The 27383-nt window shown below is 33.9% G+C and overlaps 1 protein-coding gene and 2 non-coding genes across 3 annotated transcripts in view; 2 read left to right on the forward strand and 1 right to left on the reverse strand.

Annotated features, from left to right (window-relative positions):
• Nucleotides 1-27383, reverse strand: part of LOC137930620 (uncharacterized) — a 490177-nt gene that overhangs the window by 377927 nt on the left and 84867 nt on the right. The gene's annotated exons all lie outside the window — the stretch shown is intronic.
• TRNAE-CUC (transfer RNA glutamic acid (anticodon CUC)) lies at nucleotides 7047-7118 on the forward strand. Its single transcript has one exon. It is a non-coding gene; the product is annotated as a tRNA-Glu (tRNA).
• Nucleotides 9517-9588, forward strand: TRNAE-CUC (transfer RNA glutamic acid (anticodon CUC)). Its single transcript has one exon. It is a non-coding gene; the product is annotated as a tRNA-Glu (tRNA).

Raw genomic sequence — 27383 nt, forward strand, 5'->3', positions numbered from 1 at the left:
TCAAGTAGCTTAAGGTGTGCTCGACTAGTTTGTGTATCGATGACTGTTAATCAGGTTCATTTTAATGAGGAATAGTGGAGTCTTTTCATGGTACATTTAGAGGGGCGCTAGCGAATAATTTTCATCGTTTCATCGCAACTACGTCCTTCAAAGATATCTATTGGGCTAAGATAGGAACTAATATACAGCTACTTCCCGCCCGCCAGTGCGCTAATAAATGTGCGTACGGTAAACAATGCGAAACACAACTACAACCGTTAATCTACGCTACACCTGTTTCACCCCTTCAAGGGGCATCCTCAGGAGATGTTAGGCCGACCAGTGCCAAACACCGAGTCAATTGACTCTGTGTTTGGCACTGTTTTGTTACCAGCGGGCTGGCGAGCGGTGCACTTTATTGCACGATTACTACTGCATAGGGGAAGTAGCTATATATTAGTTCCTTTCTTAGTAAGGATTGACTTCCGCGAGGTAGCGCCTGATTCTATTAGATATCTATTGGGGTTATACATGTCTTATAATTGCATCATAGAACTTAAAAGAATAATAAGAAGATTCCAAGAGCGTAAATACATAAGAAGTATACGCAATAAACTCAAAAGGAAATCATAAAACAGATCTGCCGTTTTCTCTTCTTGTCTTTTATACAATTTAGTTACACTCGTCGTTTCGATTCAAAGATACCTAATTGGAGGTATACCATAATCTTCACGTTTGGTAAATGGGTTAATAATCATAGTGTAGTATACAGAAGACGCTGCTATCTATCCTCTGGAAATTATTTATGAGTAAATATTAATTAATGCATAAATAAACTGTATAGGATTGCATCCCAGGAATTGAACTGCTGACCTACGATTGTATGTCTCAGTCTTCTACCGCTAAGCTACCACTATCATCTTAAAATCAATATGTGTGAAATAAAAACGAAATAAATGTTGAAATTGTTTAGTTTCGTTACATATTTCGTGCAACCATATTCAGAAAAAGTAAACATGTGGCCATTTAGATGGAATCCAGTTAGTATCAAAACAAAATAAGTATAAATAATATAATTCACGTCATGTAGAACTTCGTTTTTAAATAAAATACCTCGCGTATAAATAATAGCACCTTTTTCAAAATGCACATATTTAAATAGCGTAACCATCTATATGCACGCCGTGGCAGAGACATTCGTCACCACTCCACGCGAGAGCTTTAAGCGCGCGCTTTTGCGAAATTGCGTCATAGCGAGGGCGACAACATTATAAACCTTTTTGAAGACCGTCCCGCTACAATTAAAATTAATATATTTACCACAGTTATATATTAATTACAAGATTATTTATATATACCCCATAAATACATATCAGTGTTATAAAAGTAAGAAAAGTAGTTTATTATTAAAAAAATAATACCTAATATAAATCTTTCATGTTTTTATTATTTACATTCTCTACATATATATATACATATATTATATAGTACAAAAAGATTCGAAAATATTAAGTATATGATTGTAGTTTTAAAGTAGAATCTTTTGTATAACTTTTTAATATATTCATATAAATTTAAAAGCTTGTACTAAATAAATAATAGTGTTTTCAAACATAAGAGTTATTGATATAAATGGCCAGTACGAAATTCGAAAATTTATTGCGTTATTTTACCTCTTTGGTATTCTAATAAATTTCATATGAGTGTAGTTTCCCTAGACACTCCATAATGGCTGGGTTTTATAAATCGTTGCAAAAAATTGGCTCCACAATCTATTACATCTTATTTAAACAGTTGCTAACTTAGCAAAATACGATCTCGAATTTAAAATTTGATATAATTAGGGAATATTACTATAAACAAAAGCCATGGCCACCGTTTGTTAACCCTAGCAAGTCGATAAAAAGGCCATTAAGTGCCTTCGCATATTTTATACCATTCACGAATAAAGATAAAAACCTGAAGAGCTGTTTGAAATGGTCGACCATAAATTATTTACGGGGTAACTTTTTACGGTTTTTCTCATTCAAAATTGTTCTTAAAGTGTTTTGGAATGGCGAATACGGGAAGACGTTATTGTTATTGTATAATACAATAAACAATCATAATGTCAAATAACGTCTCCAGCGAAATAACACCTCAACACCGGATTTTGTGTTGCAAAATGTTTTATACAACCACTCTGTTACGTAACATATATTACTTTATGTCAAGTGTAAACATGTACATTATTAGATAAGTAGCTTTTTAGTATTAAATGGGTCCACAACGAAGGTTTCGGATCCGGATGTTGGGAGAGTGACAGGGAACGGCGCTCGAGGCTTGCAACCCACGTAGCTGGTTTAGGGCGATATCTTCTCAATGCATAGTCCATAAAAATCCTGTTAAATTAGCTGATGTTCAGATCAAATGAAATCAGATCAGACCAAAAAGCTTCATCGGGTTATAGAGAGATTTCACTGTTACTTGCTTCTTATACCGCCACATTCACAATGAATCGAATCTCAGGTATTTCGTTAACGTTGTCATTGCATTTATTTGGCGGTTACTTTAAAAGGGATAAAAGTATATATATTTCAATAACATAAAACGACAGGTGGGTTATAGTGATTTAGGAATGATAATTAATTTTATATTTTTGTGTCTGGCCACCAGCAGGTGCAAATATCGAATTTTAACACCATAGACATACGTTGAGGAAATACTTATGGAATCCGTAATGTCTACTTATTAAAACATAAATAATTTTTCAGAGGATGGGCAGGACTGTGCTATGATATCATACTGTAATATAAGTATATTTTAGGGGGAGGCCCTAGACTTCAGTGGGCGTCTATTGGATAAAATGAAGATCAAATAAGGAAATATAAGCATTGGATATCCCGTCTATGCCTATCTGACTTCTGGATCACAAGTCTTCACCTAACACAGAAGTCAAGGAACAACAAATTTCGTACTAAAAATATTAATGTTGACTATACAAGTTACTACGCTATTAAATCTCAGCGTATTTAATTCCGGCCCTATATACACTCTGAAGAAGGATTATGTCTCATCAGTGGTCAATGGTCATATCGAATACGATAGACGTAAAACAATACATAATTATTATAAGATAAATTTGTCGCTATTTTATTGTGATGATTTTATGAGATGGTATTTTATGACATGTATTGTATACGAATTTCCTTCAGGTTGTTGTGTTAAGACCTGGGACCGGCAAGCGCAGCGTATGACGTCACACAAGGTGGAACCTCGGTGGAACATCAACGGAATAGTCTATAACGGAATAGTATTTATGTTGTCAAGGAAGACTGGAGTTACCGGTAACGCAGTCATTCGACCGTTTAACAGACCGTCGGGCTTTTTAATTTTATTTCGATGAAGGAGGAAAATGATAAAATTGATTCAACCGTAACTTTAAACCTTGTGGTCGTTTTAACTTTTTTTTTTAATTTTCGTGTAGCCAAAACGATCCCGCATATTTATTATTATGCGAAATTCTTTCAAGAAATACTCAATTCATTATATTCTTATCCGACACCTCGTTCACTACCAAATATCTGATAGCGTTTTAATGTTAAATTAACGCGCGATATTATAAACACGGCGATTGCGATAAATGTGGCATCAAATTAAAAAAAAACAACGGCCGCGTTGGCGCCAAAAAAAAGAAACATGGCCGCGATTTTATCGAACATTCGGCATTTCAGTTCCGTGCAATATTTTTATTGGATCGTGAATCGGATTCGTGAGATGTAACATTGATTTCATTTTGTATCGGAGAAGTAAATAAAAATATGCCATAAAAGAAATGCTGAACATTCTCGATTTCTATTTTGTACTTAGTAAAATATTTAGTTCGAGTGTCTTAGAAATTATTTATTAACATTTTTTTTTAAATTCTTGTCTATGATGATAATATATCGCGGTTATAACGCACTGCTATTTAACTCAAATTGTTCACTCACAATGCTACATAATAGTCTAAATGTCACAAAAATCTTTTTATCTGTAATGAATGCAAAAATGGAAAGAAAAAAACGTTACAGCAATAAAAGGCAGTGAATATATGTAAATGTGTTATATAACGATCATTGGCACCCTTTACTTTATGATATACGAAAATAACTTTATCTAAACAAATAGCATAAATAACACTAATAAATAGCATAAATATCAGCTATCTCAGCTATGCTAATGTCTTTTGTGTAACTTTATAGATATAAAACTATTGCCAGTCAAAGATAAACAGTCCTCATCGGTGAGAATCGACAAGAATATACAAGGGTAGATATTTTACATAGCAACGTTGCCGGAGTTTCTTCAGCTATGGCCTAACGCTTTTCGCCATGCAACTGACCAAGTCTCAGTTCGGCTTTCGTAGTCTTGAGTATTAAATGGCAGGCTAAGCTAAAGTCATCTTGGGAACTCTGGAGTAGTCAGGTCACTCCATGGAGCTCTCACGTATGCAAGGAGCGTTTAGTGAAGCGATGTAACCTCCCAATCTAGTGAAATTGTAATATGGTACGGCTTCAACGAAGGCTTCCTAGGAAGTCCTCGAGCTTTGTTACCTTAGAAAAGGTGTTAGTAAAAAAAGGACCAATATTTAGCCACGTCCGCACATGCAGTGGTAGTCGTGCAACAAAGTGTTCCGCATCTTCAGGAACTATGTTACACCGATTAGTGCCAAACACAGAGTCATAGAGCTAGCTAGCAGAGAAGATACCCCGTGGTGGTGAAACACGTGTTGAGTGGTTTAACGGTGGCAGTTGTGTAATTCGCATCGTTTGTTGCATACGGACGGTGCACTTCGTTGCACGACTACTACTGCATGTGCGGAAGTGGCTAAATTTTGGTCCTTTTCTTACTTAGGATGGACTTCCGCAAGGTAACGCCTGATTCCATTAAATATAAAAGGTGTTAGGATAAGTGCCTTTAGCGCCCATCCCCCTCGCACCCATGGAATCTGCAAATGCCTATGCCAAAGCAAGTCTGAAAAAATCTAAGAGCTCGGCTGTAATCTTCTGGTCCGAACAGAAGTTTTCTTAGGAAGACCTTGACATTATTTACTGTAAAGAAGTTTAGACGCCGGTGGTATTTTGACACAGTGATCATGAAGGTATAAGAAATAATTGCATTAGTGTATAAGTAAATAAAATGAAAAAAGCACATGTTAATTTCAATCTCAATCGGGTGACGTTATAAAAAAAGTAAAACAGAAAGGGCCCAAAGAAACTGTACAACAGGCCAATAAAAGCATAAACCGACTTGAAATTTACAAATTCACAGAATCGAATCGAATACCGAGTAACCCAATTACATCTTTGTCAATGTTTACATCCGTGATTATACTTTACAGGATTACGGCGTGTCATTACGATTCTGAGATACGAGGGAACGATTTGATTGCGACGTTTTATTTTTCGTATAAAAAAATAATTTAAAATTTTAGGGTTCCGTATTTTGTATTAGTAAAGAAAGTACATAGTCCAGAGAATTGGCAAGTATAGGTGGTAGTATGCAGGCCATATAGCACATAGAACTGATAGCTGGCACGACATAGTAGACTGACGATCTTACTAATGTCATCGAAAGACGCCTCTTTGAAAGACCCAAAGTAATTCTACGAAGAGACCAATGCCTAACATTGGACGGTCCACAGCTGAAATAATTAATTTACTTGAACACTTATACAATGTATGTATAAATAACTTAATTCTGAGGGCATTTTTTACCAATTAAGCGTTTGGGAAGTGCAGAGACAAATTAATGAAGGTAGAGAAAATAGGTAAACATAAAAGATGGAGATACGAGTATAAAATTGAAATGAGAAAGAGAATAGTACACTAATGGCTAATACTAACTATACTAATATATATAACATATATTTAAATATCTACATATACTATCTATAAAGATATAATAAATAATAAAATCAAATTATCGTGATGATTCCGTCAGCTAGTCAAGCAACAGCTTCCAAACCTTCACTTTAAATCGTAGATTTCTGATCATCCTAATATCGAGAGGGAGCGCGTTTCAGAGAAGAATAGGTTGTATTGCGAAAGAGTGAATCATTATGACGATGATGTAACACGTTTTATTAAACGGTTTTATTTAGTTCGATCCCTACGGAATTTGTTTATTTGGGTCAAAATTAGAAATTGAAATTTAAACACCTTTCCAGTTGTCAGATTGATCCGAAATTTGATACACACATTTAATTTAGATGACAATACAATATAATAAAATCAATAACATTATAAATCTAAGATGGCCGCCGACACACAATGGCGGATTACATATTTTTCCTAAACCCCCTCTATATGGGTATCAAATGAAAGGACTACTCTAGTAAAACACGATGATTATGTCAAAATTTAAAATTCAAGATGGACGCCGTTCCAATATGGCGGACGAGGTACATATTTTTTCACAAACACCACAATATGGGTATCAAAAAACCGTTTAACTTAAAAGTTTTTTTAAATGTATTTATTTTTAATATTTATTTTTGTCTAATATTAAGACGTTGATGATTTCGTAAAATATTTAATCAGGAAATGAGTGATTTAATAATCATGAATAATCGATGAGCAGTGATAGCCCAGCGGTAGAGGATTGAGACTGGCGATCGTAGGTCGCGGGTTCGATTCCCGGGAATATAATCATATAAAATTCACAATTTGTGCATTAATTATATAGGATTGCCACTGGCCACAGACAAGTTTCCAGAGTATGTATAGCAGCGTCCTCTGCATACTATTATATCACACTGTGATCGCCAACCCGCCTGCACAGGGTAGTAATTATGGTATCTATCCCCCTCCCCCAAAGATATCCCCTCATCCAAAGATATCTACAAGGGGGTATCCCCTTGTAGATATCTTTGGGGGAGGTAGAGACAGAGGCATAAACCATGTTGACATTATTAAAAATGTCTCTTTTATCTTTTATACAGAACTGTTTCTTTCCGACTAAATTATGTATTGAAATATTAAATTTTATTTATTAATCTAAATTCATGTTTAAATAATACACCATATTACAACACTTACATTAAATCCGATATGGTCTAGTGGCTAGGATACCTGGCTCTCACCCAGGAGGCTCAGGTTCGATTCCCGGTATCGGAAATATCAATTTTTTTAAAAGCTGTACATAAACCCAAAACATCTTAATTAAATTTCCGTAAAAGTTTAATATTTGCTGCAATATTTAGTGAAAATTTGTTTAAAAAATAAAAAAAAATATTTTTAATGATTATATTTATGCATTTATAAAACATGGATCTAGAAGATCCTAGAGGTTATTTATATCACAAGTATCGCATATTGCTGGGCAGGTGACTCTATTTTCTAATAGCTGTGTCGTCAATACATTATCATTATTTTTTATTTCACCGAACCACCTGCCGACAAACCAGTATTAATTGAATAGTTAAAATTATTTATGTTACTAAGAAAAAGTGCTTGCTTTTAAATGATCATAACGGCTAATTACTTGTAATTAGTTTTAACTTTATAACTCGGCTTAACCACTGGTTAAGTACTGTTGTTAAGTACAGAACCCAACAAATGAGGGTAGCGGGTTCAATATTCAACAGGTGGACGTTATATGTGAGCTATATAAGATAGCCACTTCTCGGACTGAATATCGTATACAAGTTATAACGTATTGTATATTTTGATACTGCTAATTTTCGCAGCTTATTCGGAACTGAGTTCGCGGAACTGAAGGGTCAACGAATTTAAAATGAAATGATTTTCCGGATTTCGTCTGCTGAATAAATGCGGTCCCACGAAAGAAGAAAACACACTTGTGTAAGTGTCCCATGATCGAAGGTAGGATTCGGATTCTACCCAGGATCGCCCACACTGTGCGCGGAGGGATGGGCGGGCGGCCGCCCTCAAAGCGAAGAGGTTTGTGGGCTATGTGTTGCTTGACTTTGGTGCATTTTATTTGGGTGTAATGTGTCCCAGGTGGATTTAGCGCTTGTGAGGTCTTCGGTTGCAGTGTTTCAAGTGATTCAACAGAGTGTGTGATGGTTGAGGAAACTGATCACGGGATTAGTAAATACGTTCTATTGACGCCTCTTGAAGGTGAAAGGGGGAGTATAGCCCGATGCGTTCACTAGGAAGGGGAAGCAATACCGTTCGCATTGAATCTCCGTAGTTAACAGCAGATTCAAACCTCCTTTAGTATATTTCTTGCAATTGCTTTGTTTGATAACACATGCAATTAAACTTATCTGTCAATTGACGTATCTTAGAACAGGACGTTTAGTCTATTTTGAATATTTTTGCAGGCTAATCTTGTATTGTTCAAAACATGAAAGCTTAGTTCGTGCAGTCTATAATATAACTAAGACGCTTTTAAAAGTTTCGTTAAGAAAAATTCTAATCATAGTAGAGGTATAAAGGATACAAAACATGGATAGCAGCATTCTTGCGTACCATACTGCGTACCATACCACACTAGGATCTCCAATCCACTTGCCAAGCATGGCAATTATATATCCCTCTATAAAGATATTTGGAGTAGGCCTATGGCTTTCAGTGGACGTCTAAGGGCTGTAACGAATAACTTAAGTTACATCTTTATCGCTATCTTACATCGCTTTGTCATTGATCTTACAATAGAGACATCTGTCTACTTTTATGACATTTATTTATTAGTTTTCCTGTTATATTTTGATTCATGGTTAGCATGCTTGTATGTTGGAAATTAGGTACCTGTATGATCTTAAGTTGAAAATATATTAAATAATTTTAAAATGTTTACTGGTTAAGATTTTAATTTATTTCGAGAATAATGTAAACACATTGTTTAGTGTTTTATGTTGTTCATAACTTGCAAAGGTAGTCCAGCGGTAGAGCACTGAGACTTGATCGTCGACTGAAACAACTTGTATAAGTTTATATTGTATATGTATACAACGACGTTAGTAAATGTAAGAAAAATAACGATGTTTATAGAACTAGAACAAGTGATACAAATTTGTTTGACAAAAAGGTATAAACCTTTCACTAGATTTTATAAAATTTAGAATCCTTTTACGCGTAAAAGTGTTCCTCTGTATAATGTCTTCAAATTATAAAGTAAATTAAATAAGTTTCTTAAAATAAAATCATTGAACAAATCCTTAGCTTATCAGGGAACGACTGTTTTTAGCATTTAGAAATGTGATTATATATATATAACCTACGTTTGTGTACAGTAGTAAGTTGAGGGATCCCTTAGGGGGAGGTAAGTTTGATAGTAATTTCTTTTAAATTGGGGCTTGTTTTTCATTCTTTTCATGAAATATAAATGTTATAGCTATAAATAATCCTAGACGAATGCATAATGAATGAATGATAACATTTTTTTTATTTAAAATATGTGTAAATCTGAAGTCTATCTATACGTTGCTCTTAGGATTATATCTAACATTTCTAGCTATTTTAAATAATAATATTAATTGTTGATTAAAAATAATTAAAATTTTTATTTGTTGACAAATATACAACCAATTTAGTTCAAATGATAATATCCGATATGGTCTAGTGGCTAGGATACCTGGCTCTCACCCAGGAGGCTCGGGTTCGATTCCCGGTATCGGAAAGATAAATTTTTATTTTTTTTTACCTTAATTGTTCTTTTTTTCTTTAATATTCAATAATATGATAAAACCATCACATTTGTAAGTATGATTTTGATGTGTATATATTTTATTAATCTCCAATATTGTTTACGGTTCTTTAAGAAGTACGTACGAATATAGCAAGTGTATTTGTACTTATTTTTATGGGTCGACTGTCTCTGTTATAAATTTATAATCATGACGTTTTAAACTCTTATAATGTTATTCCGAAAAAAAACTATTCTTTTTTTTTGTCTTTGTTCTTCATAGTTGAATGATCACAATTTCCCTTCACACGAATCCATTCATCGAAGACCCCGTAAAGGAATCACCAGACATGGGCTACTACAGTTTAGAGCTATTCACTACACCTTTAACAACACGTATTTCCATCGCGTCGTGTTTCTTAACATAATCAAAGTATTATCAAATTTTAGAACATTTTCCGAGACGCGTGACACGGTCATAAGCTCTCAGAAAACGTAGACATTAGTCTAGTGCCAAGTCTATGATATATTCAATAGTCTCCTGCACTAAATTTCTTAATTATAAAAGCATTTTGCTTTTCTTCTTTTACTTTCCACCTTTCAGCGAAACCTTTAGGATCCTAAATAAAGTCCTTATTTCACAATCATTTTAGCCCTAGAAGGTAGTGAGCCTAACCCATAATTTTCTACAGAGCTGGTTGGAAGAGGCATCCACGGTCATCCGATGACATTAACATTATCAAGGTCGTTTGTCCATCTAGTGATTAAGCCTCCTTCGTTGAGCTTGCTTGTCTGTGGTCTTCATTACTCACCCTTATGGCTACAACGACTATTTACTATCCGCTATGGTAATTACGTTCGTCTATGGAATACTTCATCTTTTGGCTTAGCCCTTTCCATAGTAAGTTAAGCAACTATTACCTCACCAATGAAGCGAAGCATGTATTTATATACAGCAATGCAACAAGTTATAAAGCGTTCCCTAAAATTTTTAGTATTAACTCTCCTGTTATCTACAGATCTAAGTTAGCTTGGAAAGTATTGAAGTATTGAAGGTCTATGATAAAAGTTATTAACCTAACAAAACTCACAACAGTTAGTTAATGTATAAATGTAATAACAAAAAAAAAACTATTGTACATTTTGACAGCGCAAAGCTAACAGCTGGCGTGAAACTAAAAAGGATAATCCGCCTCACCTGTTTAATGTCTATTAGCTATAAAAACTTTAAACGTCGCTATTGAAAAGGACTATTAAAAGAATTTTAAAATTAACGCTCGAAAAAGCCGTTAAGCATACGCCGGCACGGGCTAACAACAGCTGCGCGCCCATTGGTCGTCCGCCATCTTCATTCCAAATTCGAAATAAACAGAACGATTCATGAACGTGGCAATGTCAGTCGGGCAGTAATTACCGTCGTGGTCGGACGTATGTCTCACCTGCGCGCATTGTTCGAATAATAGTTTTTTGTTACAGAGACAAATTATATTCATTACGAACATTCGAAAATGGAATTGTAATGTAACATTGTTGCTTGGGAAGATGCGGTTTTGTATCTTTTTTTTTTTCATTTGGCTCTTTCATTTAATTTTCAATATGCTTTTTGTGGTGAATGCCTATTCATGTGCCTTAACCATAAGTTAAGGAACGGGTTAATAATAATGTCTGTATTTTAACTTTAAAATGTTATACAATGGAAACGCAAGAAATGTTTTGTTACGATATTTTTATTTTAAGACTTCACTTCGATCATAAAAATTCTTTTTGTATGAATTTTTCTACACGATTTGAGTTTAAACTTGATCTACAATCGAGGATTATTATTGTATTCCTTGGTTGTTATTCGGAACTTTTTTCTTAGTTATTTCCTTATAACTGAGGTTCGTGGGTAATGACGTCAATCTCCCAATTCCATTTACCAAATCCATTTTGTTCCAAGCTCTTCTATTTTCTTAAAGTTTTATAGAGTATAGTAGTGTTGCTCTCTTTTGTAACTTCCTCAGTCCCGTGACCGTCGTCTAGCCTTTTTTACCTTCTACATTGCCAACATCTATAAAGTTTTCCAGAACTTTGGAGCTCCTCTGCAATATAGCCGAAGTACTCAAAGATTCTACAAATGCAAGCTATGAAATGGATGGAAGTTAAGTAGCATGAAGAAAAATCAACCACATGATGAGAAACTCAAAATAAGAATTACGGCAACTTGTCGTACAGGGTTAGATTCACGGAAAGCGAAGTGTTGGTAAAAGTCTAATGTTCTGGCTGAAGAACTAACGCCAATGTTTGGAAAGAGCACCCGTTCGATTTATAGAGCCGCGATGTCAAAGTTTAAGATTGTTTTGATGGTCGCCGACCTTTGTTAGAAGATGGCACTTTAAGAAGAAGAGGAAACTAGATAGTTGTGTCCTTATTTAGAGCATCAGACACGCTTGCCTTCTCGCATCTACAGGAATCTTTAATATCCTGTATGTGCTTCCTGGGTGGTGTTAAATGCAAAGGCGAGCATCAGACGGCGCTGAAATATCCTGACAACTCTTCTTGCAGAGAAGCTTCATTGGCCTAGGGATATTCTAAAATAATCTTAAAAGGCTGATACGGATAGTAATAAATAGTAAACTACTATCACTAATAAGAAAGACGGTATAAATAAGATAGAACACATAGGTAATTTTTTTTTTCAAAATGCAACAATCATTAAATTTTGAATGCTGGCTTGATCCCATTGGACGCTATGATTTTAAATACAACAAAAATTCCGTCACAGTGATCGGCTTAACCAATAACTAATAACAATAAACTTTCGATTATGATGCAAAGGTATTGCGTTTCATGTTCACCATTCGCTTATAACCGTTTAGATTGAGAATATGGGCATCGTCATAAAAATGCATTTCTTTAATAAATACAATAAATGGTAATTTAATTCAATGTTTTATTATCTTTATAAATATCGTTGTTAACGGTATTGTTATATAAGATTGTTGTTTAGATATGTCAGTGAAAACCAGTGTTTAAGATACAAGATATTTTTGGTACTAGTATTTTTATGATATCTGAATAAATTTTCTTTTTGAATCTAGAAATGACGGCTATGTTCTTAAACTTCGAAGACTGCAAATAATTGGTTCAAAAGGATAAACAAAAATCTTAGTTACATATGTTAATAATATAATTCTATTAAATTTCCAAAAAATCTGTTATGTCGGAAATTGTCTTAGTGGATGTTTTTACCGTCAAGCAAGTTCACAAATATTTACAAGTCGAGTTGAGATAATTTAATGGACGAATTTCATATTTTTTGGACTTTTTGTCTCTTGCTATGTTGTATATAAATTATTTTTCTATCACGCAAGCACTTGTAATATAGTGTTGAAAGTAGAGATGAATTCTCTAGCTGTGACATTTTTTCATATTCTATAATGTTCGGTGTAGTTAACCATTACAGGTTTTTAGGTTCAGGAAACACAGAATTGTAATTTACAAGTTAAAAAAGCTCTTAGCTTAGCTCTCTTCTTCGCCTTAGCGATTTTTGCATATGATGATAAATATATATTTATTGTACATAACAATTACAGTAATTTAACTTATAAAAACACAAAAACGAAGAAAACAATGGTAATCGTAAATAGAAAAACACGAAAAAATTTCTTAATTGTTCCTAACGGAATGGTTCAGTGTATGTGCATGTGTGTTCGTGTGTGGATTTGTGTTAAGTTCATTCAGTATTGTATGAAAATCTTGTCTATTTATTTAAAAAAAAAAATTAATGAGAAATTTAATAGTGCTTATGTCTCATATTCGTTACGAGTTCGTTTTTTGGCGTTTCGATAAAACCTCTTCAGTTTATCGAAATGTTACGTAATTTATGTGATCGACGACAGCAATTTATTCGGCTGTCCCTAAAGGCTGAATCGTTAAAGCGTGCTCTTTGATGCGGTGTCGGAGACATTGAGTCTCCACGGACGCCATGCACCTGCGGCCACTTCCTGCTCTGCGCTTTTTTTGTACACTTATGGCATTTCCTGGACTAACTTCGCACAGAGTAGGTTTGTTACAGAGTGTTTTATATTACATTTGATTAATATTTATTTTCAATTAAACTATTACACTTGCAGATTAAATTATTTAATTAATGAAAGGTAGTCTGTCATGTGGAACCTTATTGCAAGCTAATAGCCCTTCAACGAACCATGGCTAATGAAGAGATTAGCAAGTTGAAGTAGTGGGCAAGGTAGGAAGTCCACCCACATAGTGGAGAGACAACTTAGGTAAGATTCTCAGAAGACGTGGGATTCAGGCCGGTTATAAAAGGTTTTATTGGAAATCTATGAGGTTTACGTCTAACAGTGGACTTTACAGGTGAAATTATGATGGTGTTAACTTGCGATAGCTTAAACTTGTGACGGATGGGCCTCATGATTACTACCACTCTAAACTTAGACTATCAGACTTGTCGCAGCCTCCTGGGTCCGGTATTGCTTGTGGTAAGGCATGGGTTCGTTTATACTTAATGGCGTTAACAAATTTAACTTGCGGTTCAACTAATGTTGCTTTAATTAATAAAGATGAACCTAATGCCTATATTCTCTCTTTATATTATCACTCTGATAATATCATACGAATAATAAATTGATAAATTTACTTGGTCCCGTCGTAATGCAAAGTTGCTGTTTCGCTTCTATCACACAGGACGTGAATCAATGCTTACGTATTACACATTCCTATCATTCAAACGGAGCTATTCGCTTCCTGATCAACAAATGCAGCAATGGATTGCAAAATTATTCCTCATTTTGTTTCTGTCTATTAATGAAATCAAGGAAATTATGAATAGGTTTACAAAGATTTTTACATTTAAGGATTGTCGGCACTTAAGATCGATTAAATATAGACTAGATTAAGTAAGAGACTAAAGGTATGACGTAGGTCGAATACGGAGAGACGACCTTATTAAGATTGTCGGTAAACCTAGGACGCAAGCCAAATTTCTTCGGTAGGCGTATGTCCAGTATATGGAAATAGGCTTGGTAGTGCTTTTAAAAGGTATGGGATGTCAAGCTTTACCTTCGTAATTAACATAATTATGGTGATAATAATACAGCTAATAGCAGCGAATGATCTAACTTATGTTGTAATAGCGATATATTATATTAAGAATTATTCTAGATATTTTCTAGATATTCTAGATATAAATTACATATGTCTACTTTCTATCAAGATGTACGAATTGTGTGCTCTGTGAAGAGGTTAACCTGTGATTGTTTTCAAATATGGTCATATTGTTTGCAAAGTGAAATGACTTTTTCGTCGCACCGACTCCATTGTCGATTCGTTTCATAAGCGTTTTTTGTTCGTTCGCGACGTATAGACCGGTATTTTGGGTAGAATCTACAATCAACAATGGCTGCGAAGTTCCCACAGATCTTCAATTGATAATTGATTTACGGTTTTATAATGTGGTACATCTATCTGCTTTCTATTAATTGTTTTTACCAGAGTTGTAGAGTTTTATTCTACACAATTGTATACAATTGTTAAACGAACAAGAACGTGGTTTTTATTACTACGTTTTCATTTATTAACGTTTAATACTAGACACAAGCTTTTCCCAAAGATCGCCAATAACCACTCTTGCACTGCACGCATCCCATGACTTTCCACAATCTTGATTATGCCATCGATCCGCCTAGTGGCAGGCTAACTACATCACGTTAACTGCCACGTTAAACGTACCATGATTATTTTGTAGCCATTGATAATTATTTTTTCATTCATTAATGTCAACTATGTAGATGTACGGGATCCAACTCTGGGAAAGCGCTTGTAACTCCAACATAACTATTATACAAAGGCTGCAAAATGGCATATTGCGTACCATAACAAACGCTACATGGTTCCTCACGAACTCTGAAATCCACGATGCTCTGGAGATCAAAACAGTTAAGGAGGAGATCCAGCAGTCATCTACTAATTATAAGAATCGGCTAGACAAACACTCAAATGACTTGGCTTCCAAATTGATTTGCATCCAGTACAGGTAACGTCTTAAACGCCATGATCCAGAGACTAGACGCTCGATGGTGAACTAGGAGTGTCTCCCGCCGAGGAGACCCCTTCCAAAGCTATAACCTCTTAACAAATCCGCTTATAGTCCTGGGACTGATCGCAAATGGAATAAGGAATACAAAAAAAATTAATGTCAACTAATGACGCCCACTGGAAGGCACAGGTCTCCCTTAAAGGTCGTAACAATGACCGGTCTAGTCGTGTCTACATCAAGCGACTTCCTGTATCCTTCAAACGCCGTGTTAACCGGCTTGTGGTTGCCACTTGAGAAACTTTCGACTCCAATACCTTCAGTTATATGAGCGATGTGCCATTCCACAACAACTTCAGATGAGCATTAAACTCAACGACGTAGCTACGTCGGTGAGTTTGCTTCCTCACCAGATATCCACATTTCTGATTCGATCTTTTGGTTCTTCTTCCTCATTCGATCTCGCAAAGAAACTCCGTCTATAGCCTTCACCATGGCTGTGGGTTCACAAGGTCAGTGAGGTTGCCAATAAGGCTCGATAGGACAGATAACACTTCAGTACCGAAAGTATGGCTACGTACCAGTATAATCAATTCATTATATTTTATTTAATCAAAAATTATGTACTGTAATGTATTTATTAATAAAGTATTATAGTACGTATAAATCAATTTCCATATTATATATATATATATATATATATATATATATATATATATATATATATATATATCTGTAAGAAATTGGCTTAAATAATAAGACCGCCTATTCTTTATTTTTTTGAATTATCGTGCGTCTTTGTATTTCTGATAAATTAGCATAAATAAATAAAAACTGTTCTTGTTGAAATATACAGATCCCACCGCTTTGAGGTAACACAATACAGTAAGTTGTATGTACATTTTATCAATTATTCATATTATGATCAAATCAAGATCATTTAAGGTGACTACTTTTTTTAGGTCATGAAAATAATGAAAAGAACAGAACAGTAGAGAAGAGCTCAATTTGGTTGAAACTAGAAAGGAATTAAGCTCCCCCATTTTGACATCTACAACATAAAGCTATGACGAATTTTTTTTTAAAGACCCTGTTTTTGGAGTCTCCCGTTCAACACCTATCATACGTGGGCCTTTTATACATTATAATTTTTCACAGAATTTTGTATTTTAATCATTCTTTCCGCTAATTTGAAACACACTCTGATCTATGCGGAAACTACGACACAGAAGGTTTTTTTTTTTGTTTTAAGGTGACTTCGCGCTTAAAGCACACGGTCTGAATCTATTTACCAGTAACTAAGTTTAGGGAATTGCGTATAAAGGTTGTCTCGTTATATTGTTTACCTCTCTAGATTAGGCCTCCAAATTTTATCTCCTACAAGAAATTTGCCACCGGTATACCAAAAAAAGGAAACCATATATTTATAATAAAAAGAAATAGTTATGAGCAGTAAATACGTACCCAATTCGAACGTAACTCATTGGTTATACAAAAACCAATTTCATGGTGTTTGAAATCAAATTAAAATACTCGCAGTCACCTACCTGCGTGTCGGTTTGATTGAAATGAGAAATAAATAGATACAGGAAATAAATACGACGGCATTAGCTCACATACGTGTCACACTGGACAGCGCGGTCTCGAACAAAGCGCTAGGGTTGGAACAATACGCATACTAGAACCTATCGATAAATTAAACATCGATATTTATTAGATATCATTGTTTCTTTAGTACACCGAAAACTGCATTTAAAAACTTTTAAAGAGAAAAATGTGATTTACTCAAAAGAGCGTTGCATTCACCAAGATCAGATGAGGGGTGTTTTTAACAATTACTTCAGGGATATTCAAATATCGCGTCGTCCGGAGACCGTGACAAATTTTCGATCATCTGGACGAAAAGATAATAAGACAAGCTATATATAAAACAATTCATAGCTAATTAAAAATAAGTAGTTTATATATATGAGCGAAAAATCTCAGTTATTGAAGATAAAAATATTACTAGAGTTTCTTATACAGCTTCTCCTAACTTACGCTTTCCGAAGTAGTAGAAATGGTATGTATAAGACCAGTGGTAACACAGCGGTAGAGAACTAAGACTTGCGATAGTAGGTCACGGGTTCGATTCCTGTTATGCAATTTTAAACATTTTACCCTATTATATAGGATTGTTACTGCTCACAAGCTTCCACTGCGATCGACAACCCGCCTGTCAAGTTTGGCGATTATGGTATATCATCGCAGAGATATCTTTGGGGGAGCCGTATACCATGCAATGGGCGTCTATCAGCTGAAAAGAGAGTAATGTTAACCAGGGAAAAAAGGTTCTACCCACTTGAGCTTTTTTGAGTATCCGACTCAAGAACACGTACTGAATGATCTTCATATATATGCATTAATTGAAACTAACCTCGATATATTTATAAATATTACTGCGTAACCATATTCGTGTTCCGAATAAAGATAATCTAATTAGTTCAGTGAATAATATGACGTACTATGAATTCAGGTTACAAAATATCTCAAGTTTAAAATTATTTTTTTAATCAGATTTTCACTATTTACCTTTTCGGCATTTAAAAATTCCACGAGCTTGACGTGACCGAGCGTGGAAGGCGATTAGCCTAAACTTTTACTTAAATTGCTTCGAGATATCCTTCGGGAATTAGACTATTACATCACATGCAATATTACTAGGAGTGAACAGGGCAAGTGCTCAGGAGAGAGATCCTCGGCTCGGACTGTCTTTAAATACGCGTTTTACATTCCAGTTTAAGAGCGTCCGAAAAGACCTAAACTCGACTTGGTCGGTTGCTATTGCCTATCCAACATTAAAAAAGCATTCTTATACTGGAAGAAATCTTGGCGCTTATAGAAGCAGTGGAAAAACTCCAGCAACGCTTCTATTCATAACAATATATGTGTATAGAATATATAGTATGATACATATAAGGCAAATATGACTCAAGATCATATGAATTTCTTTACTTTATATTAAAAAAATAATCGATGTTTTTATTTTCCGCTAAATTCGGTACAACCCTATAAGAAGTCGGGATATTATGTGAAAGTAATTACGAATGCAAGGCGAAACCTTTTTGCCCTACACAAAGTACAAATCACATTTCAAAGTACAGTTCGCCATTACAACGTACGCGAAAATAGTTCATTTGTTTATTATTATAGAGATTGTTATACCGTATATACTTTGGGATGGTCGTACAACATTTTCAAAAAGCCCTTGACGCACGTGCTGAATACGTAATTACCGTGTTATTGTCATTTCCCATCGACATTGAGGCATTGACGAACAGACAAGTTTATATATATATGTAGTAAATAAGCGCAAACTTGTATGTAGTCGTTTGGCTAATACCAACTACGGTTTTAGACATGGTATGCTTATGCAAAACTAGAAGCACTGGTACATTCATTAAAGGTTATACAGGATGATTGAATATAGGTGTGAAAACTTTAAAATGGTGATTGTATTGCTTGTTAGCTGTAAATATTGTTCATCAACTCATTTGTCAACAAAAAGGTTTAAAGATTTTACACCTTTTTACAATCAACTTTTATAAAACAATCTTCAAATCATTCAATCTTAAAATACCGCTTTTTATAACATGCAATCATATGCCGATATGTATGTACCAGCATAAATATTCATATATTTATACGATAAATATACCAAAATTAATTTTTTTTTTAAATTGGTTATGTCTGTCTGCATGTTTGTTCCAGCTAAGCTTTAAAATGGCTAATAAAAAAAATTATAAAAGAGAACAAAATAAACTAATTTTAAAAAGCAATTATTTTAGTATAACAAACTGACATATCAATTATTTTATTTGTATAAACAAAAATGTAATTAATTTCAAATAGATTTATTACTCGAGGGCTTGAATTATAACTTATTAAAAAGACCTTATTAAAATAGTATACTATAAATATAAAAAAGGTACGTGTAATTTCAAAAAAATAGACTGCATATTTAGTCAAACATTTGTAACGTAAATTTAGATAATCAAATTCATGATATATTTTAGAACAACGAATATATCAAATCTTATTCTATCATTGTTTCTAATAATTAAAGGTGGCCACAAAAGAGTTACTAACTATGCAGCTCGAAGAAAAGCTTATCTTTTAAGTCTGATTTTCGTATGATAGAAAAAACATAACCTCATTAAAAATTATCCAATGCTTAATTGCATGATCGGTTTGGTTACTTTAAAACAAAATTTAGTTCTTCAATTATTCTTCTTCTTATTAGCCGATGGACGCCCACAGCTGGGCATAGGCCTCCCCTCCCACAAAGTTCGTCAGGATAACTGATCCTGCGCTGCCCGCAACCTAACTTACGTCGGTCTACCTAGTGGGAGGTAAACGCCGCGTCTACAGGTTCATGGTCGACACTTGTAGTTGCACGAGTTAGTTATTAAATAACTTGTTAACATAAAATAAAAACTTTTATAATTATAATAAAAAAGTACAATTAGGTGTACTATTTTATTCAGCGATTTCTTAAAACCTTGGTAAGCAATGCAAAAACATATGCACCTTAATAGACGAATATCGAGCCATACGAAAAAAGAAAACATATATATTTATTTATATATATGACAGTGTATAAAGGTTGATTATTTATGTGTGTAGAAATATTAAATTATGCAAAAGGAGTGAATATATAGCTAATTTGTGAATAAAAAGCTTCAGAGCTTTACACATTACTAATACTAATCATACTGTACAAATCGTTCATTCTGAAATATGAATTCTTTCGATTATTGATCCGGATTTGGAAAACTATTTTATTACTGTTTTAATTGATTTGTTGATTGTACATACCCTATATTAATTAAAAAACAATCATCCTGTAAGTGCATGTGTAAATTTGAAATGACGTCTCGTTTTCGCCTCAAAAGGTAGTTAACGTAACTTCGCGAAGGAGGTCGACCCTCTGTCCTCCGACACGGACGTCAGCTTGACGCGTGTAGACGTCAGGAGCTGTCACGAGCCTGACGCACTGAATGACAGCGTCCCAATGACCGTTAGAGATGGTTCTTTGTATATTCGGAATTTAAATTCTTGCGGAATGTAAAATGGTGAGATATACTTATATTAATAGACTACATAAAGCATGCTATCGCTGCTGTTTTTATGAAGAGAAATAGAGATAAAAGATTACATTACATGTAAATATTTTTTTCTCTATTCGGATGCTTCTTTTGCTTTAAATATGGAATTATTTAAATTAAGTATCAATATTAACACGAATTGAATAAAACATTTTAATTAGAATCATTCCATATCATTACTTATTATACTATAAAGAACATTACTGCTATTAAAATAAATTGATAATAAAAAAAATAAGTCAACGAAATGAAAAGACGTGTAAGAATGTTTGCATTGGAATAAAGGCGGTGTGCTGTGCAGAGTTTTGTTTTAAAATTAAAAATCAAAATCTGGGAATATCTGCATTATGATGGAAACATCATTATCATTTCAATGGTAGGATCTTCACTGCAAAATATAAGTCTCCCGCGTTGATTAATATTGTAAATAGACGTCCTAGGCGTGCATACTAGTATTATATTCACAATGCTTTGTATAAAAGTATGGTTCAGATGCAAAGTCAGAACACTAGTAAATGCGACCCCAAATTTGGAATTTATAACTATGGTTGAAAAGAACTTTCTTCATTCATAAAAACTCTGTGGGCGTTTTTATTTATAATTTTACCGATCATGTGTTAGTCAAACTACTAAAATATATTATTTACGTGATCTAAATTATTACATAATAAATACCGATATATAAATATATATTATGTAATAATGCATCTGACTAAGACTTACAAATTCGAATGCAATAAATATTGTATAATAATACTTATTTTATTTAATATCTTTTATTGTACACGATAGGATACATTCAGTTAGTTGGATAATAATATACAAAAAAGGACAAAAGGCGGTTTTATACACAAAGCAATCTCGTACAGACAACTATAGTATGGAAACAGTAGAAGTTTAAATAATTGGTAGTTAACGTGTATAAAACATATATACAAACGTACATACATATGTACATTGCATGTATACTTATATTAAATAAAAACGTCAAACTGACTTGGATCGCACATGACTCAGAAAGAGTAGTGACATAAAAAGAGAAAGAAATGAATTTACGGATAAATAATGATAGGTCTAATAAATAGTTCTTAACCATATTCTATATACTTTTCTTTATTTAGATTTGAAAGAAGTTATTATATAAAAAATTTTCGAAATCAAGTGAGGTTTTTTATTTAATAGTTTGGCGCCATATCTCATTAAAATGGCCGCTTGTCACACGCGTTCGGACACTCGTGGTAACTGTGATCAAATAATGAAACAATTGAAAAATGTGCTTGTATTACAAAACATTAAACCCAAATTTATAGGGTTTGTCAAAAATAGTTTTATTTTCTAAATGTTATGTATTTCACAATCACATGTTTTCAAGATGACAATGATATTGAAACTGAAATATTAAAAAAAGAATTTTTCGAATTCCTAAAAACATTTAAAGAAACTGCGCTGAATTTCCGAAATCCTGTTCTACTTTAGTTCTAATTTATTAAACGATTGGTTTTAAAATAAAGTTTTAAAATTCAAATTTTCGATTCACCACCAGTTCAGATTTTAGCTTTTTTAGTTAGAAAAAACCGACCTGCCTAAACCAGATGCATATCTCAAATGACCGGATAAACTTTACTCGGACTTTTCTAATTCTATATAAAGATTTCGTCGGCGGGAGTAGTAATATACATCGATAGTGAAAGATAAAGATAGGTGGCCGCTGGGACTTAAAGTTCTGGAGAAAGAGCCACAGACCGACAAGCTCGGATAAAGACTTTCACCCATTAGGTAGACAGATGTCCTTGTGAAGGTTATGGGAAGACGTGAAAGCAGGCCTTTTTTGAATGGTCCTTTTGGAAGTATCTGAGGTTTTGTCCAACAGTGGACCTCTTACGGTTGAAATGATAATATAAATAATATAAGATAAACGTTTAAAACAATGACCGCTTAAAGTTACCGGTAATTATTTCCACTATATATTTGCATTGATCAACTCCAACAAGCTCAAAGTTCACAATAATATCATAATTGCTTAACTAACTGAAACGCCATTCCCTCGCAAAACCGGACATTGTAATTCAATTTGGCGGGAACACAAAAAGCCGCCCTCAAAATGGCGCCAGCGCACAATGCTATCGCAGCGCCATCTATCCGCGACGTCTGTTTCAATTCACGAGATCATTTAGACTTCCTGTCGTACTGGTTTGTTAAATACGTATGCATTTTAGATGCGTTTGCGTGTCGCTGCGTTTTTATTACCATATTAATGCACGTATAAATGATTACTTGCCTATAGAAATTTAGTTTAAAAAAGTTATTTTTCGACAGACGATCACCTCGAAAGTTTTCATTAAAACACGCCTCATTTACCTGAAAACAAAAAAATATATACATTAATAAATTTTATAAACAAACTTGCAATAAATGAGTACTTTAACTGATGACTTTAATTCACATAGTCACATATTACATAAATATAAATACTACAAGTTAAAATATTAAAAATAATTATGGTGGTATATCACAGGGGACGTCAACTCTCTCTGATACTACATAGAAGCGTTGCTGGAGTCATTTGCCTCTTTCTCTCCTAGAGCTAAAGCTTGTGACGACATACACATGACTCCACAGTACAGACTTTTGATCACATACTCAGACACTGCTCCTGATTCGCATCCAAAAGATGTAACCACGTGACCTTATGTGAAAACCTTAATATACCTCCGTTCAGCTTACCGGACCTTCTCAAGAAAAAATTTACAGTAGAATCTTTTGATGAGTTGGCCCGGCACCACATTGTCCTAAATCTCAAGGCATTTAACGGTCTGTAGCTTGGGCAGCGAAATTGAAATAAAATAATGTAGCAACTAATATGTAATTGAGTCTTCCAAATTGTATTGTTAATATGTATAAATTTTAGCTGTATTTACCCATAAGAGAAAAATGTGTAAGAAAAATTGTAAAAAGTTATAAAACGCTGTCGTGCCTCGCAGCTGAGAGAAGAAAGATCAGTATCAAATAGCGGCAGCCCTCTCCAAACTGTCTGCGTTTAGTTTAAGCGAAAAATAAATATTGTAAAAAAAACACTAGCAATACAAATTAGAATTAATAAAAAAAGAGCTAACGCTTTCTGAAGTCTGATAGCAATCGACTAAGCCGAGGTTCAGCAGGTATTATCGACGAGTGACAGCCCAAGCCCTAGAGTCTGTAAGTCCATGGAGCATCAAATTCAATTCGGTGAAATAGTGGTATATGGCGGCCCCCGTCGAGGCCCCCTGGGATAACCTCGATCTTTGCTAGTTTAAAAGAGGTCTTAACATAGGCGCTCTCTGCGTTCTGCCACCTCAAATCAGAGTGGTAAACGAATCCATGACATTACAGCTGACTTCAAAGGTTCGGAAATTTTTATTAACAAAAAATTCTGCAAACGATTCTTTGTTTAAAAACGGAATATTATATAAAATTCAACTAAACCATGTACATGTATGCAAAAAAGAGTTTGAATCATTTACAGTACCCGGCGAAAAATATTGCACATTGAGGCACTCGGCTTATTTCGGCTTCGCAAAAAGTTATCTCTGGCCCACGAAATACAACGACTGACAAAACGTCACATAGGTAGTTTGGGACAGAGATAGTGCTTTACGAAGCCGAAATTAGCCGATTGTCTCCTTCCAAAGGCCGATGTGCAATATATATCGCCGAGTACTATACTGTTTGAACATTTTATTATAATTACACAAATAATTACGTGTTTAAAATTATTCTCAGACAATATACGTTTTTACCTGTACCAATGAAGCAACAATGTAGATTTAGATAAAAAAGACGCTATTAACTTAGTCCGGTGAATACAGTATAATAATAGTTCACATGAGTCATGGAGTCAATAATTTTAACAGATATCGTCAAAAAAATACTATAAATCGCTATTGTTCACCGCTCATAAAACGATATGGTATCTGAGTGACCGGCATACCTCATGAAGGGTCGACACTAGTGTTACCATATCATCCAAATTTAAGGACAAACAAATTAATTTTCTTTTTATTTGTTACTTTAATTTGCATCTTATAAACATAACAAAAACATTACATTATCATTACATAATAAAAATTTGATCGATTGGAAAATATTCGTAATTTTTTAAAAGAGTGCCGATTTCAAAAACGAAGATTTAGCTGCTATTACAAAATTAACCTATTGTGTTTTAATAAAAAAGAAAAAAAAACTATTTAGTAAAACAAAGAAAAAAATAAAGAAAAGCATAAAAAAGTTTCACAAAGAAGGAAAAAGTAAAATACAATTGAATGGCCACCGTATACACCACATTGTATAAAGTTTTGTTTTGTGTATATAAAGCTATATAGCAGACATAATGCTATTCAGCATTACCTTACTAAATCATGAAAATTTAAGACAGGTATAAAAAAATTTTATTTACATTAGGAAGGTATAATAACACAAATAATGCAAATTTCGAATATGCGAGTACAACCAACGGTATATACCATTGTTAGAGTTTCTTCCTGAAGTTTCTTTCTGCTTTTTTCCACAGCTGTAACACTTTGCGAAACAGAATTCAAGTAGTAGGGGATTAAAAGATAAATAAATAATAATTTGACTATCAATAAAATTTTATTTATAGGTCCGATGTTAAATAAATAAATTTTATCTTTTAGCTTATACTTTTATAGGAACTATGTATTGTCCTCTAAGGAAATAATAAGTCATTGTACTTTCCATATAATTGCGAGTTTAAACTTGGTTTTACAAGTACTTTGTGACACATGTATGAAGCAAATTAAAAGAGATCCAGACGTTATAATGTACACGTAAAAGTCGTTTTAAGTTAAATAATTAGAAAGCACTAAATTAGGGCCCTCTGATTGGTTCGTAAAGTTGGCATCATGTTATTTTGACCAATCCGAGATCGGCACAACAACGGTGCGTGATGCTTCCTGCTGCTGCTCTGTTCATCTACTGCTCCAACAACCATTTAATGGGAATAAACATGTATCAATGTATATGTGTTCATGTGTAAACATACAACTAGTAGACAAAAAAATTAATATAATACAAAAATAAATACATAGTGATAATAAACGAATACATAGTATGTAAAATGGTTTTATTTTTAAATAAGCTTATTTATAACTTACCGTAAGAGAAAATATAAGTATAATATGTTTAGTTGAATTTAGTATAAAGAAATTAAATCAGAAATTTAGTTCAAATATTAATATATACATAACCAATGTAAATTATCATGACGATGTTAAAAGGAATATAAAAAAATTGACAATTCGGACTATCCGCGAAACGACTGGACGTATGGTAACATTATTCAGCACCCGCTGAACTGTCGGCTACCACTGCACACAGTACCGCTACATTGTCTATGCTGGTGTCTTTGTTTCTCTATTGTTCGGTTATTTTTATCTGTAGGCATCTGAGCGTAATTGTTTTTTTTTAATCACGCAAGCGGCCAGTGACATGAACATGTTAAATTGTGTATTCATTTCTTTATTTAAGCGTTTGTACGTTAGCGTATTCACAGTATAGTCTGTTTTTTGGACCGGACTATTCATATTATAGTCTGTTTTTTGGACAGGACTTTCACTGCTATCCAAATGTTATTTGCAGTTTCCGCAGGTTTGTTGCGGCAAGACGCGAAGGGCGCCTAGCTTACTTCACTTCAGGTAGCGAATCCGTAGGGCTCTTTACTAGTATATCACCAGACGGCCAAGCTGTTATCGCTGCGACGGCTGCTCCAGCTTAAGGACCCCATCAAAGGAAAGTAGGCTTGGACTGTCTTGTGTAGACTGTAATAATATATGGTCGTATGCCGCGAGTGCGAATTTCAGCAGGGCGTAAAGTTCAAAACAACCTTCCAACATGTTCAAAATTTTCTGTATTAATACTTGCGGGTCATATATAATGCGAATTGCTATACAAATATATGTATATATACACATAAGTGTGTACGTACATATATATTTATACATGTATATATATATGTACATATATATATATATATATATATATATATATATATATATATGTATGTATATATATATAATCATGTTGTATGAGACCAGTGCTAATAATCATTTTTAATTATTTGCAATTATGTCAACCGCAATAATTATTGACCTTATCATAAGCACGGGAGGAAAATTAATAGTTACAATAATTTGTCCGGTAGAGTTTAAATTAAATAAATTTAAATAAATAGATTATGCGCCTTCATATCTCATATTATAGATTACATAATAAGTATCTAAACACAGATTTATCTTTATATATTTATTGCCATAGTTTTTATAACAATGCTAACAATCTTCTATGAAGTCTTGTAACTCTGCTTTAAATAGTAATAAATAAAAAATACATTAAATAGTTTCTTTATGCGAGTATTTCTAGACGTATTTTTATCAAGTTGTGGATACTGTTCGAGAATGTTACACTCGTCCCATTGCGTTTTGAGACTAACACAAAAAAAATCATCTATATCGAGTGTCCCGTCATCCGACACGACGGCCCCCTGTGGGCGAGGGTCACGGTGACCCCTGGGTCGGGTTGCTACAGGCACGCTTTTTTTGCGTGAGTTATCT

The sequence above is a fragment of the Battus philenor genome, unplaced genomic scaffold, assembly GCF_028537555.1.
Source record: "Battus philenor isolate CCGP_79_NKW_IND1 unplaced genomic scaffold, ilBatPhil1.0.hap1 SCAF_6, whole genome shotgun sequence".
NCBI classification, from domain to species: Eukaryota; Metazoa; Arthropoda; class Insecta; order Lepidoptera; family Papilionidae; genus Battus; species Battus philenor.